The sequence below is a fragment of the Netta rufina genome, assembly GCF_964035555.1.
Source record: "Netta rufina genome assembly, chromosome: 5".
In the NCBI taxonomy this organism is placed as follows: domain Eukaryota; kingdom Metazoa; phylum Chordata; class Aves; order Anseriformes; family Anatidae; genus Netta; species Netta rufina.
Genome location: NC_140128.1, coordinates 56,007,927 through 56,024,835, shown reverse-complemented (window position 1 = coordinate 56,024,835; position 16,909 = coordinate 56,007,927). Strand labels below are relative to the sequence as shown.

Here is a 16,909-nt window from a genome sequence, read left to right as displayed (position 1 = left end):
AGAATCAGTTTGTGCAGCTAGAATAATAAGAGAAAAAAATATAGTGAGTTCTGTTTGTCCTATATATACAGTTTGTGCACCACTCAGTCATTTCACCATTTTGTTGAGATATAATTCAAATACATATATATATACACATGGACTTCTTGTGAAGATGGCTTTTAGCTATAGCAAATTCACCGTATGTTCTGTACCTTCAAGAGAAGAGTTAAAAAAATGTATGAATTAAGGATACTTTCAATATGTAGTGAATGTCTTCTGAATACCTTTTATCTAGTTCTGATTAAAACCATTTCACCACCAAGACAACTTGATGGATTTATGGCTTATTGACTGCCCTGTTACTATGTAACATCCTTAATTGGCTCTCTCCCTGCTTTAATGTTTGGTGTTTGATTCTGCTAAATCTTTAAAATATGTTTTTGACTACATCATCCACTAAGTCTGTAAAATAAACGCTACTCAAATGCTTTTTTTTTTTTTTTCATTTTTAATAAGTTCTATTTAACAAATAAATGCAGTGGGGAGAAGGGAGAATGCATTAAATATTCATAAAGGCCAATACGATATAGTCAATAGATAGGGCATGTTAAGCTAAGAGCTTGTCTTACAAGGTATTCAAGTCTGGATTCTCAGGTGGGACAATCTACATGTATATGGATCATGCCTTCATTTTCCTCTCTCCCTATTCTGGCAGAGGCACAGGCAGCAGAATGAGGGAGGATTCCTCCCTTTTTGTTCTATCTCTTGTTTTGTATATCTATGTATTGTTGTTTAGGAGAAGCAACTACTTTCTAAAAACTTCTGTCCTTAGCATGGTATGGCAGAGACCACAGGTACGGCCATGGCCAAGGATATGGCAGAGACTATGGATATGGACAGATATGTGTGGTATGCAACAGCCATAAAATAAGCCTCTTAAGTAGAAAACTAACATGCATGGATTTAGATGTTGAAAATCTCATGAGAGTTGTGCAAGAACCCGTGTGTTCCTCTGACTGCTGTCTCTGCTAGCATCTGGTTTAAGTGGGATGCAGGAGGATTGAGTCACCCAGTATCCTGCTCTCGCTGGGAGAGTTAATACAGCACATCTTGCTCCCTTTAAGACTCTCAGGGACAGCATGAACCTCAGCTGTTCACCAGGACAAAGGCATTTGCTTCTCCAGATAGGGGCCAGGAAAATTAGCTTGTTTACACACACAAAAAAAAACAAAACAAAACAAAAAAAAAACAGATGTCTCGAGCCCAGCTCCTCCATCAAATCATGTGGTTCAAACCTATACAATTAGCCACATATTTCTGACAGATCCTTCTGGGTAGCCCAGAGACAAAGGGAATGATCCAAGCAGGCTGTGGGTCTCCTACAGTGCTTTCAGTATTCAGGAGATGGTGGTGGCATGACTGAGCCCTTCATGTGGCACAGACCTTGGATGGGCCAGTGGTTGTCCTCACCCCACCTGCCTGATGCCTTCACACTGACCTTGTGTGGAAAAAGGGGAAAAGACAGTAGTTGTGTCTTATTTTATTGCCTGGAGACACGAGTGAAATCCTGACGGGAGGTAAAGGTGTTCCTCTCTGTGCTCTGAAGGCAATGGCCTCTGGCGAGGTATGCTAGAGGGATTTCCCTTTAGCTGCTTGTTTTAATCTGTTTGAGTTAAAAGGACCTAATCTAGGGAGACTTTCCTGTCCAAACAAACAAGAGGTTTGCTATTGCTAATATATTTGTGGTGATTTCTGGGAATCCCACAGAAAAAAAATTAAGTCTCAGAGCAAACATTCTCTGGAGCTAGGTGTCTGCATGGCTTTGTGCCTTTTGAAAGCCTGCTTTTTCTGTAGGACGAAATGTCAGTTAAAGCCATTCCTATAACATGTCGCTAGAGGGACATGAAAACATGGAATAGATTAGCTCTTGTTGTTCTTAGTTATTGCTCTTTAATGTGGAAAAATACAACAGGGATGATTTAGGGCTTTCCCTTCTCTGACTGAATGAAAGAGCTTTAAAACATGATCTTTGAACTGCTTGATGCTTGTACAAAACAAAACAAAACAAAACAAAAACCACTAGTGCTGAAGATATTTTAGCAGTAAAGTGGTACACCAGCAAGTTTTCAAGCATGAGATACAACGAAATAATGCCTTTTACTTTTTTTTTTTTTTTTTTTTTTTTTTTTTTTTTTGGAAATTAACTTCCTAATATCAGGTATTTATTTTAATCTCGCATACACACAATCACATGTTAATTTTTATAGGGCACATAAATGGCGTTAGGCCTATTTCCAGGCCAGAGTATGAGCTCTAGCTGTGAAGCACTCAGCACCACCTCTGGGTTGTGTTTGGCAGCCGTGTGGGAAGCTGCTTTCCCATGGGCTGCCACAGAAGTGCCGGAGTACACAGCTGGGAGGCAGCAATGAAATCGCTCCTCAGCAGAGCCCGGTGCTCAGGGAGCAGCTCTCCTCCACCCTTGTACAGCATTAAGCCACTGAGGCCAGCTTCAACCCTCCTATGATTCACAGCAGGTCAGAAAAAGACCATCCTGGTGCTGGCCAGAGCTGGGAGGTGGCAGCAGCCACAGCTGTCCCCATGGGGCCTGCTGCCTCCCAGCCAAGGCCTGCTCCAACTGCCTGCAGGATGTCTGCTGTGCCTGGTGGGACACCAAGGGGTTCCTGGGCCACCAGCCAGGGCCCAGGCTTGTTGACACACAATAAGCAAATGTGCCATAACTCCTTAAAACCCCTTTTTGTGAAATCCATCAAGATAGCACAACTGAGATACAGCAGCTCTTGGCCAGCCTGGTTCCTAGAAGGCTCAAGCTGTGTTTTGGCCCTGTCTATCTCAGAGACATGGGATTTGCAGCTGATTTGCATCAGCATCTCTGCCTCTCTTCCAAGTCTCCATCCTGGCCTTGGCTGCCTTTAGCTGTGTGCAACTCTCCCCTCACACCACAGTTCTGCTCAAACTCCTTCTCTCGGGGCAAACAACCATGCAGTGAAGACCTTTGGTGCCCAAAAGCAATGAAAACTTTTGTCCATTTCTGCAACGTGGTCTTCCTGTAGGGACAGTGTGCTGGTGGCACCTATGTTCCAGGTCCCCCCTGGCACCACATCGGGATGTAATTTTACTTACACACCATTTGTCCAAAGCAACTGTGAGGGTGCTCAATGTTGTTTTCTCTTCCAAACAACCCGTTGGGTGGCTTTTGTTTTGGATGAAGTAATTAAGGAGAGGAAGCTGAGCCCTTTCCCTTCATGCCTTTGTTTTGCCTGTGTATCAAATTGCAGGTGCAGGGGTCATTGTGCGAACGTGTCAAACACATTCGAGTGGTGGCAATAAATAGCTCCAGAAAAGGATTTGTATTACTGCTGCTTCAGTGGAAAAGCAGAGGCCAACCATTTTTTTTCCTTTTTTTTTTTTTTTTTTTTTTTCTGTTTTGTTTGTATTTTATTTTATTTGTAAAGAATGTAAAGACTCAGGAGAGCGTTTAGGCTTAGTTTGTCCCTCATTAACTCTTGAAGAGTTACACATGTAGCATGATTAGTTACATGTTGTACCTGTCACTGCCTCTGCCCTTTGTTCAGCCTAACTAAAATATAGTTGTGCCTCATTTCAGTAATAGACCTGACCTAGATTAAAATGTGCAAATTCTTACAGAAAGTGCAATAATTGCAATTGATTTACTCTTCTGTGGGGAAATAATGTCTGTCTCAAACAATAACATCAGCTTTTTCTTAATTGCATTACATTAATATCATATTAATCTGCATTCGTATCCACATACAAAGCCGTGAAGCACATTTGGCTTTTTTTTTTCTTTGTACTTTTTGTTGTTGGTAGTGGTGGTAGCTGTTTTTTTTGTTTGGTTGGTTTTGTTTTTTTTTTTTTCCCCTACCCTAGTGACACATACAACTCTCAAAATGTGATACCAAGTCTAGAAATCCCTTGTTAGGCCATTTCATAGAGGAAAGACAAAAGAGACAAAAAATAAAACACTGACCAGAATCAAGAAAGACATACCTCACCTACTGCAGCCCATAGCTCCCATATTTATTTTAGTTGTTGATCCACCCTGGCCCAGTGGTGGAGATGATGCTGGATTAATGAGGTGTGGGAGCACCGGACTTTCATATTACTCACTCAGAGCATCTGCTTTCAACAAATGTCATTTACGCTCATATGTGACCTCTTGGCTACCTACACTTAAGTCCACCTGTCCAGATGGCATTCTGCCTGCTCATGAATTTGGTCCAACTACAAGGGCATGGGAGAAAACAGTCTCTGTGGCCCAGTAAATGCCATTTCATTGCAGAATGTGTGGTGCACATGGCTCTTGGGTCCTGTCCCAACACCTGACCATTTCTGCACTGAAATCAGAAATGGAGAGGAAACCCTAGAGCCAGCACTGCCAAATTTGCCATGGGTGGCAGGGTCTGGGACCACCTGATTTCCAGATGACACTAGCCCCAGACAGCTGGTTGGGGTGTCTGACAGGACACAATGACAGTTGTGATTTGGCCATAAACACAGCCCTGGCACTGAGCAAGGGAGAAGCCCTGGCACAACAGCCTATGGCACCAGCCCCATAGCAAGAGCTGCTGTGGCTTGGAGAAGTCGCCACAAAGCTGAAACCAACCCCTGTCATCAGGCCAGACCCATGGATGAAATCAGTTATTTTTCTCTGTCCCGAGATTAACCTATGCAATGTGGAAGAGTCATGAGACAGTTTTCCAGCATGGCTTCCTTTAAAATAGAAATACCTCAAGAGAGTTGCTTGATTGCTTTCTTTTTGTTGCTGTTTTTGTTTGTTTGTTTGTTTGTTTGTTTTGAGGGAACAGAATTTCAGTTCAGAGGCAAAAAACTCAAAGTGCTTGATGTCAAAACATCAAAAATTTTACAGTGTAGTATTTGGCATAAAGGTTTTTGAGGGTTGGTTGGGTTTGCTTTTTTTCTTTTGCTTCATTTTCACTATGAGATGGTGTTTGAAAGGCAGGTTTTGTTTTTCAATTTTTAGGTATTTGGACACATTTGCTTGCTTGGAATGCAACCTACTGAGCTCTCCAAACTATTTAATTTTTGCAAAATGTATACCTGTTCTGTTTCAAACTGGAAAAGTCAAAATCACAATATTTCACATGAGGTGGGAAGCTCATTCCTGCTTTGCTTTGGCTGCATTCAGAACATCATGGGGAAAAATTTCCAAGAAGGTTTTTTATAATCTATTGAATATGGAAACATTTCCATGTTTCCTGAAAGGCTGCAGTGTGGAAACAAACAGGGAAACAAAACATTTCCATGTTTTTTGATAACTGAAAAAACAGGTGCCAGAGATCCCAGACCCATGAATTATGAAAGGAAAATGGGGAATTAAACTACATTTCATCATATAACAGTTAAGGAGGCAGTCAGATGAAATTGCCCAAAAAGCAGAGTTAGCACAAACATGAAGAAGCACTTTTTCACAGCCAGCACTAATTACCTTGGGGAACCTTTTGACACAGGAGGTTGTGCAGGGCAAAAAATACAAATAGGTTCAAATTGGGATCAAAAAAAATTTGATGGAAGAGGTCTATTGGGGCAATTAAATACAATACTCTAGATACCGCCTCCAGCCTAGGAAGTCCGTAAACTACGGATTGCTGGAAGAATTCCTGTATTTCCCTTGCTTCCTATAGTTTTTTCCCTTTGCTTGCTGATGTTGGAAGAAGAGTATGAGTTTAGAGAAGCTTTTGTCGGACCTTGTCCTCATGTCATCAGCAGGTCAGAGAACATGGACAGCAACTGTTGTATGTTAATGCATTTGGAGAATGGAATAAAAGTCTCCAAAAGGAACAAAATAAAAGAAAAAATCATTTTGGTTTGTATTTCTTTTGAAAGTATTTATGAATTTCAGTCTTCCCCTTTTTACAGCCTCAGTAACATCTCAATAGCTGCTGGACCCAGAGCAGGGATTCACTGCAAAGACCTCCCTAGGAAAGTGAAAACTGCACAGCAGGAGCAGAGCGGAGAGGAGAGGAGAGGAGAGGAAATGAGGAAACAAAAACGAAAATTTAAGATGAAGAGAACAGACAGGGCCCTATCTGACAGCTTTTTAATGTTCATCTTAATATTGTGTTTGGCACCCCGTTACCATAGTGATTGGCAGTTGATTGACAGGATTACGTAATGGAGCTATCTCTGTCAAGCAAGAGGCATATTTTCAGGGAGAAAACATGACTTTGTTACTCGAGATGGGGCCAATATGCAGTATGCTCAGATCAGAATTTTGAACAGAATTTTCTATTTAAGCAACCAGATATTAGCAACTCCTTCCCAGTGATATGCAAGTGAAAGACAAATAGCCATCAGGACCTCAAGGCTGTCTAGACATCTCATCATCCTCATGGCCATCTGACAGACCCTGAGGCAGCTGCCAGGCTGGCAGCACAGAGCGCCTATTGAGTTATCGAGGTGGCACCCTGAGGCATTGCCACTTTAAATGCAGACCTGAAAGTGTTGCTTTCAGATATGTCTGAGAAGAAAAAATTATAAATATGAGTAGTGGTAATAAAAAACAATACAAGGAGCTGATGACTTTTCTCTTGGATATTTAAAACAGTCTGGTTTTATTAACTGGGGCACATGACCCATCCCTGTTTTCTTTGGAGGGAAGTGAAAAAAAAAAAAGTCAAAAGAAAAGTGAAGTCTTTTGCCATTTTCCCTGCATTTAGCACATAAGTAACAGGGATTTCACTTCTTACTGTTTTGTACTTAGGGCTTACACAATATCCCTTGACTTTTGAGAATGGGGTCTTGCTGTTCCTGATCAGATAATCCCAGGATTTGCTCACACATCAGTGAGATTCACATGGACAGTGGGGGAGCTTTGTTAGATTGGTAAAAACAAACTCAGGGACTGAGCCCATGGACAATATGGCTGGAGCACTCCTGATCATTCCCTGTCCGACAGGAGATGCTCCCTAACCTTCTTTTGATCCTAAAGTGACTTTCAATCTGTGTCCAGCACACAGTGGTGTAAATCAGGCCACCACGGGCATCCAGAAAGTGTTTCTGGACTTCCAACCAACTATGCTTAAGAGCAGGCAGCCAGGATCTCACTCTTACCTGGAAAAACACAGAGCAACATAATGGCCCTTCAGTCCTCTGAAGCAGGATCCCAGATGGCTTGCTGTCCCAAGAGCAGACAGTGTTACAGGGCGGTCATGCCATCCAATTGCTGTTACCACTGGCACCGTCTCAGGTGCCATCAGACATCAACATAACTAGCCTCCTGCTCCCAGCTTCTCTCTGGAGAAGCCATTGTCCCCTGTGACCCCTAATTATACACTAGATTAATCATCAGGTTACTGCAGAGCTAGGGAAGGCTCCACTGCAGAGTACAAGTCATGGAGCCATGCAGTCCAGAGTGCAGACATGAACACGTGTACGGGTGCATCTCCTCTGGGCACAGGAGCATGGCTGAGCTCTGCTAAAGATGATCTTCCTCTGTAACAGCAACGTGCATGAGCTGCAAGATGCACCCTCTGTCTCTTGGCAGCTAAAACAGTGCTTTTGGCTGTTCTCGGTACAAATACCAAGTAATCTGTGTGGCCATTGAGGCCTTTTGTTGTGATACACGGCAGGGAGCTCTCTGGTTTACTTCTGTGTAAATGGGGTTTCCCAGGTTTCCCTCAATGCACCCGTCCTGCTCGTATGGGGCAGCAGCAGCGGTGGGTGCAATTCACAACTCTGGGAACAGGCTAAAAGATGTAGGCAGCTTTTGGGGGCTGGAGTATGGTTGCCCCAAAGAAACACTGAACACAGCGGGGTGGGAAGGGAGGCTCATTTCCCTAGCTAAGAAATTACATTTCTGTAACCTATGACTGAGATTTATATTATCAGCTGGAGATGATAAATCTAACTCTTCTCAGATGACTTCAGAAAGTCCCAGAAACAACATACAGTTTTTACATCTCCCTTTATTCAGCAGCATTTCTCTGTCCTTCAGTGGAACCTGGAAAAATAGCCCCCTGTAATCAAGGCAAAGACTCCCACCAGTGAGAGCTGGGTCTGGCCCTTCACAGAACAGCTCTATAGGTCTATGTGCTCAGAGAGCCTTTCTTAGAGTAGCGGTTCTCCTGGCCTACATGCCAGCAAGTGTTTCTTTATAAAGATGCTTCCCTTTGGACTTCCAGCAATGACAACACCTATGTGCATACACATGGACACGCACAAAAGCCACAGAGAAGTCATCCATCTTAGAAAACGTGTTATGCCTTCTAAGCATTTCTAAATCAAAGACTGATAAATAAAACATGGGTTCAGTGTTAAAAGGAAAAAAGAGCCCTTTTAACAGATTAAAGTGTTCACGGTGCCTGACACTGTGAAATAAGAGTGTTGAGCAGCAGGGCAGTTAAGAAAAAGGACTGGTTTTGCTGACAGGTACAAGCTGTTGTGTGTCTTGTAGCAGCCATCGGTAGGAAAAAAAAAAAAAAAAAAGAAAAAAAAAAGCCCAAAATCTACTTTCCTGGCAAAACTTTCCCAGAAGGTAGCAAGCTGTAGCCACCTATAACTAAAGTTTTGCCTGTTATGCAGCTAGACATTGAGAGTCAAAGCTCATCTTTCTGCAGAAAGAGGAAGAAAATTAGTTAAGCCCACCAAATATAAATAAGCAAATAAAAGCAGCATCCTTTCTAATTGTTATAATGGTTTATTCCAGCAAACTGGAAGACCTGCTTTTTTTTTTTTTTTTTTTTTTTTCTCAGTGATTTGTTTTTTCATCAGTGTCCTGCTGCTTCTTAAAACACAGATATATTGGGTCCTTAAGTATATTTCCAATTGCTCCTTGGCATTTGCAGCAGAAGAGATGATAAAGCCCTATGCACTTTCCTTCAGGACATTGCATAGAGAGGCCAGGGCATCTGATGGCTGTATTTCTACAGGTAGGAACATTTCTCCAAATTAAGTAGAAAGGGGTGGGGAAGCACTAAATAAGTTTATTTGGCTGATTAGGAAAGCTGATCGTTAGTTCTAATTTTTCTCTCACCTTCCCTTCTGAGCCTGCTGTACCTTGATGGAGGCGAGATTTACAGTAGAGGTCACTGAAAATCCTTCTGAATATTTTATCAGTTCTGCTTCTTATGGCGTAGTGTACAAAGACAAACCCTTATGTGTGAAGGACACAGAGCTGAGAGCAGGAGGAGGAGGTATAAACCTGTGTCTGCCCTTGCTTTGCTTTCTGACCAGAACACAGAGCACATAAGCTGTGGAAGTGACAAACAGAGAGAGTTTGTGTGCCATTAGGATCACACTTAGTATGAAGTCTTGTCGCTATTAGTAAAAAAGGTCCCAGTCAATGTGAAGGAGAGCCAGATGGTTTTGCTGTCAGGCTGGTAAGGAGCAGTTTCATGACTCCAGATGGCATCCTGTAACCTTTTAGGACTAACTTGACTACTGTTCTCTTGGATTTGAAATGTTGCGGCAAGTAACAAGCCTAGATTACAGCACAAACAAGCTGGGATGCTCTTTCCCTAACCCTGCAGTACAATGTCACCATGCATTGCCCGCTGTGGAAAAGCCATATTGAGAACCATTTGAGAACTGCTTCCACACAGTTATGTAAACCATCCCCAAAATACCCAGGATAGCAAGGCACATGACAGAAACTGGGTAGGGGGAAAAATTAAAATTAAAACGCTTTATTTATTTGAGACAGCTCAGTTCTATCTTGCTTCAGGAAGTCATTATGCACTACTATTGTGTGCTGACAATAGTCACCTGCAATCTGATAATGACTTCAATATCTTTCTAAAATGATGGTAAAGTAACAGCCTTAAGGACCAGTTTCAAAGGAGCCCCTTTTTTAACATAATGAGAGACCATGGTGTTTATGCAGGGACTGAGTGGGACTGGAGCTCAGCAAACCAATTGTGGTATCCCCTCTGTGGGACACATACTTAAAAAGTAATAGCTCTGGTGTAACACATCACCCTTTACAGGCCTACTTACAGCTCACATGCACCCTGGGACTTTTCACTTTTTAATATTTTTGTTTGTTTATTTACTCATTTACTGTAGAATTGACAGCCTGTGGAGTGGTAGCTGAGGTCTCTCTACTGGCTATCTGCTGTTGGGTACAGAGCACTTGCTGTTTCTTTGCCCATGTTCTTCAGCCCTGACATGCAGCGAGCACCTCATAGCCTCTGCTGACACTGACAATTAACACCAATTACGGTGGCAGTTTTGTGGGGTGAACATCTGCCCAGTGGGAGCCTGAAAGAGACCAACGCACTTCATACAGGCTAACAGACAGCCATTAGGTAATAATGATTTACTGACCTCAGCTGGACTCTGGCAGATGACCTAGATTTCATTATTTTCCCCTGCAGCCTACCAAACCTAGGACTTCTGAAGAAGTAAATCCCAACCATGAGTTAGGTTATTCCTTCCTTGTTTCAGAAAAGAATAAATAATCATGCACAACACCAGTGTAGCAGGGTACTCTCAGTGCTTTGGGATTGTAGACAATACTAACAAAGAACACTAAAATTATGGTAAAAGCGGTGTTCCTAAGTTGTTATGAAGACATTACGGTGGTTTTCTCTGCCCGGCTCTTAAAGCAACAACTTATTGTGTGTGGTTACTTCTTGGTCAGTCCCAGCTCTCTAGAAGGAAAGGAGCCCATCCAACTCAAGGTGTCAGGGCCCCCAGCCTCATGTCGCCGTGCCCCTGAGCCTGGGCTCAGGGCCCGGTTCCTGGCAGCGGAAGGGGTGCCTGGTCCCGCATCACAGGCTGCCGGGACATCTGTGGTTGCTCCACCTCGTGTCAGTGTCGCCCCTGGCCAGGTGCAGCCTGGGGGGGTTCAGGGCAGTCCCCGCAGCAGGGCTCCAACCCCTCCTGAAGTTGGCTGGCCACTTCACGCAGGACCCTTGTGGCACGAAGGGCTTCAGGGCTCCCTGGCTTGGCCCTCCAGGGCTCCCAGAACAGCAGTCGTATCCAAACCCCTGGGAGTAGTCTCTGAAGATGGTCTGGTTGGAGAGTTCCTGCAAGAGCAGAATGTCCCTTTACTGCCCCATACACCATAGACCTTTAAGGTGGATGATCTGTTGGCTGAGATGCAGGAGATTGAACAGACAAGCTTCCAACAGGCCCCTCAGAGAGCTCCAGGCGTGGCAGCCTTGGCACTGCCTGAAAATGACCCAGGAATTCTTGGCTGCAGCAGATAATGCTGGTGATGTCTCTTCAAATTACAATGAGACTGACTGGTGGCAGGAATTCATCACTGAAGTGACGGATCCACTGTCTGTGTCCCCTGCCAAGTGGCCAGAAGAATGCCTAGAGCAGTCAGAAGAAAAACTGTGGCTTGGGGAATCAGAAGACAAGTCATTGGCAGATAAATGGTATGAGGAATATCAACCTGAGGATGATCTTAAGAAAACTGCTAGTGATTTTCTTTCTAAAGTGGATGATCCAAAACTCAACAGTTCTGAGTTCCTAAAGTTTGTCCACCAGATCGGAGATGGGAGGTGATAAGTTGATCCACAGAGACCAAGATCAGGCAGAGCAATGGGCAGCTGAGTTTATACAGGAGCAGGGGGCATCCAATGCCTGGGTGGATCAATTTATGCAAACTGGGAACATGTCAGCTCTTGATATGGAATTTGAGCAGGCAAAGACTTCTGTGGACTTCTGTGACAAACTCAAGGCAGAATGGGAGAAGATGGCCAAGAGAGATGCAGAGGCTCACCCTGGCTCACTGATTATGAAGACCTCAACTCCTCTTCATATGACAAGAGTTATCAGTTTGAAGAAAATAATCCCATGAGAGATCACCCTGATGCTTTTGAAGAGGGGCAGAAGCGCTTGGCAGAAAGTGACCTCCCCAATGCTGTCTTGTTCTTTGAGGCTGCGGTACAACAGAAGCCAGATCATATGGAGGCCTGGCAATACTTGGGAACCACCCAAGCACAGAATGAACAGGAACTCTTGGCAATCAGTGTTCTCAGACAATGCTTGGAACTGCAGCCTGGGAACCTCACAGAACTTATGGCTTTAGCGGCCAGAGGAAGCTGTGTATTGGCAGGCACTGGAACTCCAGACAGGATTTATCTGCTCTCATTACAACTTGGGCATCAGCTGCATCAACTTAGGTGCCCACCATGAGGCTGTGGAGCACTTCTTAGAGGCTTTGCACATTCAGCAGAAGAGCTGAGCTACACAGGGGCAGCAAGGTGCTATGTCTGACAATATCTGGAGCACTCTTTGCATGGCCCTTTCCATGCTGGGGCAGAGTGACTTGTACAGGGCAGCTAATGCCCATGATCTTCCCACACTGCTTCAGGCATTTGGCCTCCAGCAGTGACTCTGGGATGGGATCCCCTGTGAGTGCAGGTTTGGCCCAGCCCAGCAGTTACCTTCCCTAGAAAGAAAATGTTTTCTAGGGTTCACACACATCTTTGCTCTGGTAGGGCAGACCAAAAGGTAGCTGTTTCTTGAAGGACCTCCTGCCGAAGTGTGGAACTTCCCCTACCTGTCTGTTGTGGCCTGAGCATCTCTGAGCAGTTCACACTACCATATACATGGCTGACTGACACTGCTAGGCAGATGATTGAAGTGTGAAAACAGAAAGTCTTGCCAGAGTGCATCCGCAGTAGTAAGCCAGCGTGGCTTTCAAACATTACAATACCCATTCTGCAGAGACTACCTGCAGGACATGTCTTGAAGGCTGGTTGCTTTGGTGGGATGGAATTGCCATTTGGTGAAGTATTGAAAATTTCTGGATTTTCATAAGAAATCCTAGCACTCAGACTTGAGGCAATGCAGTAGGAATAAAAGTCTAAATGTAATCTTCCAGAATACAGCAAAAAAAGGGTCAAGTCTTAATTTTTCACTTGATCATCTGTCATTGTTTTTCCTTTGTGCAGAAGCTCCCCATCTTGTCTGTACTGAATCTTGTTAATTGTAAATATCTGTATATGATTCTGTTGGGGAAATTTGAAAAAAAAAATAGAGAGAGAGAAAAAAATATATATATACAGCTTCCTCATGAGGGGGAATGGAGGAGCAGGTGCCAATCTATTCTCTCTAGTGGCAAGGGATAGGACCTGTGGGAATGGTGTCAAGCTGTGACAGGAGGTTCAGGATGGACATCAGGAAAAGGTTCTTCACCAAGAGGGTTGTCGCGCACTGGAACAGGCTCCCCAGGGAAGTAGTCACTGCACCAAGCCTGTTGGAGTTCAAGAAGAATTTTGACTGTGCACTTAGTCATATGGTCTGCATTTTCGGGTAGACCTATGTGGTGCCAGGAGTTGGACTCAGTGATCCTTATGTGTCCCTTCCAACTCGGGATATTCTATGATTCTATGATTCTATTTTTTTAAAACAGAGTGTTTTCTTTTTGCTAATTATCTGATTTATTAAATTTCTCTCAGTGTACAGATATGGTGAAAACACTAAGCCATTCCTAACTCTGCTGACAAGTCTCCTTTCCCTAACACACCATTATTTCTTTACATTCACCATATTATTTCCCCAAGGTAACCTCCCGCAGGCATGTGTGCCCAGCAGAGGTACGGAAAGCTGCTGAGAGGTGCTAGACATGCCTCCACCACATGCAGTGGGACGGGGTCCAGACCACCTCCTTACACACACTGATGTTTTTGCTTATCAGGCGCTGGTGCTTTTACGACTTCTTTCCCTGAAGCAATCACTGTTGCTTTTGGAGTCGATCTCTGAACAGATGGAGTTTCAGAGGGCAATAAAGAGGAGGGGGCCTTGCTGAGAGGGAGTGGGGAAGCTGCTCCAGCAGAAATCGGAGAGAGGTGAGGGGCTGGTGTCGGAGAGAAGAGAGTGGTGTGAGGGAAAGGAAAGCAATTTCAAAGGGCTCAGACCTTGAAAGCCCAGGGGCTGATGTCCGTGAAGACAGGTTTGGACTCAAAGAGTGGAGAAATGTGACAGATGTGTAACGAAATGACTGCAAGGCAAGCACAGAGGCTCATGAAAGAAAAACATGAAAGTTGTTGTTCTCCTCAGACTGACCTTCAAATGTCATGTCTCATCTCCACCATCTCAGCAGCAGTCAGATCTGCTGCTGCTTTGCAGCCAAAGGGAGCCAGACTCCCCAAGGATGGCACTTATGAAAGGGCACACGTCCAAGTGGCAGCAGGAAAGCTGACCACCAGGGAGATAGCTGAGCACAGGGAGGATGCCAAGTGAATGAGACATGCCACACTTCTTCCAGACCCAATAGCTCTCACACTGTCTCGCACCCTCCCCATTGTCTTCTTCCCTTGTCAGCTACCTTTACCTTCACCCTTTCTTCATTTCTTCTTCCTGCAGTTAAGTCTGTTTGTCCCATCCTCTGGGAAGAACAAACATGGAGAACCATCAAACACTGGCCACTTTTGACCACAGTTTGTAACTCCATCCTGGCTGGCTCTGTGTCACAAGTCATCTTGTGAATCTGCCCCTTTTACAGTGTAATATCATCTTCAGACCAGTTCCCTGAACTCAGAAAATACCAAGTTTTGTTAAAGGAACAAACTGAACTGGATCTCCTACCCTCCAACAGACTGGAGCCTAATAGAATTGACAAAGAAATATCATAACAGGCACTTTTTGGGTTTCTCAAAATTATTATTATTTTTTTATTCTACTGTTAAAGTAATTCACTGAAAATTTTAAGCCTAACAGAGAAAGGTTTGCTCTGCTACTGAGCCCATGCATAGCAGAACACTAAAGGGCCCAGAAAGGTAGAAAATCTTAATTCCCTCATGTTGTATCTATTCCTGAAATCTGCAGATTTCTTTTTAAAGCTTACTTCATACCTTACTTCATACTTATCACCATAGTCCAAGAAGAAGAGGCAGATGTGGTAGAAAAAGGTGTGAGGACTAGGAAGACAATAAGAAAGAAACTTTCCTCATGAGAGACTATTCTGGAGCCCACTAAAATAGCACATTCATTCGTCTTTGCATTACTGTGTCTCCCAAAGCCAGTTTCTTTATATGCCTTCCCTTCCTTTCCTTTTACTACAAATAAATACTGCTGTCTGTGTCATGCTATTAATTTTTAATATCCCATTTAAAGAATAAACATATTTTTAATAAAATCTCCCAATCATTTATCCAAGAAAATTACCAAGTAAAGTGTTCAGCATATACTGATGCAAAAAGTGACTTTCTACACTGACACTTTCCAGCCTCCAACACTGGGCAGCAATTTCTGTTTTAAAAATAATGTTTCTTTTGTCAGCTGCATTCTCACTTATTGACGTTGAAATGACTTATGGCAGAAATGCATACAATGGTGACATTGTTATGTTTAACTGCCTATTTTAGCTATAAGCCATAGAGCTTTATATATTCTTATGCTAACAATATTGTTTGGCCTGCTTTTTTGTGGGTAAGCTCTTGGTTTTGGGTGACTTTACGTTCTCTCTGTAACAAACATGTTTGTTTTTAAAGCTAATCATTAAAGTCACTTAATATTTAAAGTCACAAACTATAGTTTTTGCTGATTTGGAACACTGGAAGTTTGGCAATTCCTACAGCTTCTTATTTTCCTTCTGCAATGTAGCAACCCATTTTTGATAGTCTGGTCTATCCCCCTTTTTTGCATCTATTTGTTGAAATGAAGCTCAAAAAGTTATGATTTCTGTAGCAAGGCTGAAGGCCAATATCTCAGCTTCCTCAAAAAGAATTCAGATACAAAGTTAACTTTTTGATCTTGGAGCTATGATTCAAACCATTTTATAATTTTCTCACCAGCAAATGCCTTTTCTCCATCACTCTTATATCAAAGAGGTGACACAAGTCCATGTCCTACCATAAAATATCCCAATATCTCCATTGCAAGTGGAAGAAAAAAGTGAGCAGCTGAAAGAAAGTAGCACTATGTTAAATCAGAGGAAAACTTGTGCCTTGAAAAGAAATTGTATGCAATTGAGGGCAAGGACCCTCAGATCATCCTCAGGATCCTTCTGACCCACCTGAGTGGTATAACGGCACTCTGAAACAAGCTTCCCTCTTGATTTTGTTCTGATTAAAATCTGACTATATAATTTGCAATATTTTGCAAATGAATTCATTTTTGTTCTTGCCATTCAGAAAACTAATTTCTCCTGCTTGTGTATTTTCTTCTACACTGAGCAAATTGAAATTCATTCCAAGTAACCAATTTCTGAAATTAAAGAAGCCCCAGTTAAGCATTATTCCCAAATCTTCTTGAGAGGAGAAAAATAATAATAATAATAATAAAAGAATCTTTGCTTTAAGAAAAATGGGTGATGCATGAAATTGAAACTAGCTTTGCAGGATGAGGTGATGAGTAAAGGTGAAGCACTCCTTTGTCTTCTGAGGGGAGCAGCAAGCAGATCAGTAAGACTGACCCTTTGGCCTCTTGAGATTGCTAATAAGAATGCCCTGCTAATTATTGTCTTTTTCTGCATGGAGGTGTTTTTATTTTTTTTTGTTTTTTTTTTGTGTGTGGTTTTTTTTTTTTTTGGTCTGAGAATGGATTCACAATCTTCCCCAGGTCACTGGGACGCAGCAAAGTCTTATTTGATTGATTGCGCACTGGCATAAGGTTCTCAAGGTGGGGTCTAACCCCTGCTCTACTTTACACCTTGCCAAGTCACTCCTGTGCGATGTCAGCCTTTTGGGGTTTAGGAGGAAGTTATTTGCCCTAGAATACTGTTGTACTCCCACAGACATAACTAACATTATTGACTCTCCCCTCACCTTGTCTTTTGAAATTCACAATTTCCTCTGAAAAGATTTATACCTAAAATGTTGAAAAACTCTATCATTTAATTTACTCTTTACCTGTGCTAGTGGTTCTAGCTGAAATTAAAGATCTCTTTGTGCTTAAACATGACTCAGTCATAGTCAGAATCACTCCCTAAATTGGATACTTCACAGATTAATAAGGCAAGACAGAC

At 42.9% G+C, this 16,909-nt stretch overlaps 1 pseudogene across 1 annotated transcript; it reads left to right on the top strand.

The window, feature by feature from the left end:
- The first annotated feature begins 844 nt into the window (after positions 1–844).
- Positions 845–12,132, top strand: LOC311210215 (peroxisomal targeting signal 1 receptor-like; annotated as a pseudogene). Its single transcript has 2 exons — positions 845–891; positions 10,815–12,132. The product of its transcript is annotated as a peroxisomal targeting signal 1 receptor-like (transcript).
- Positions 12,133–16,909: the final 4,777 nt, after the last annotated feature.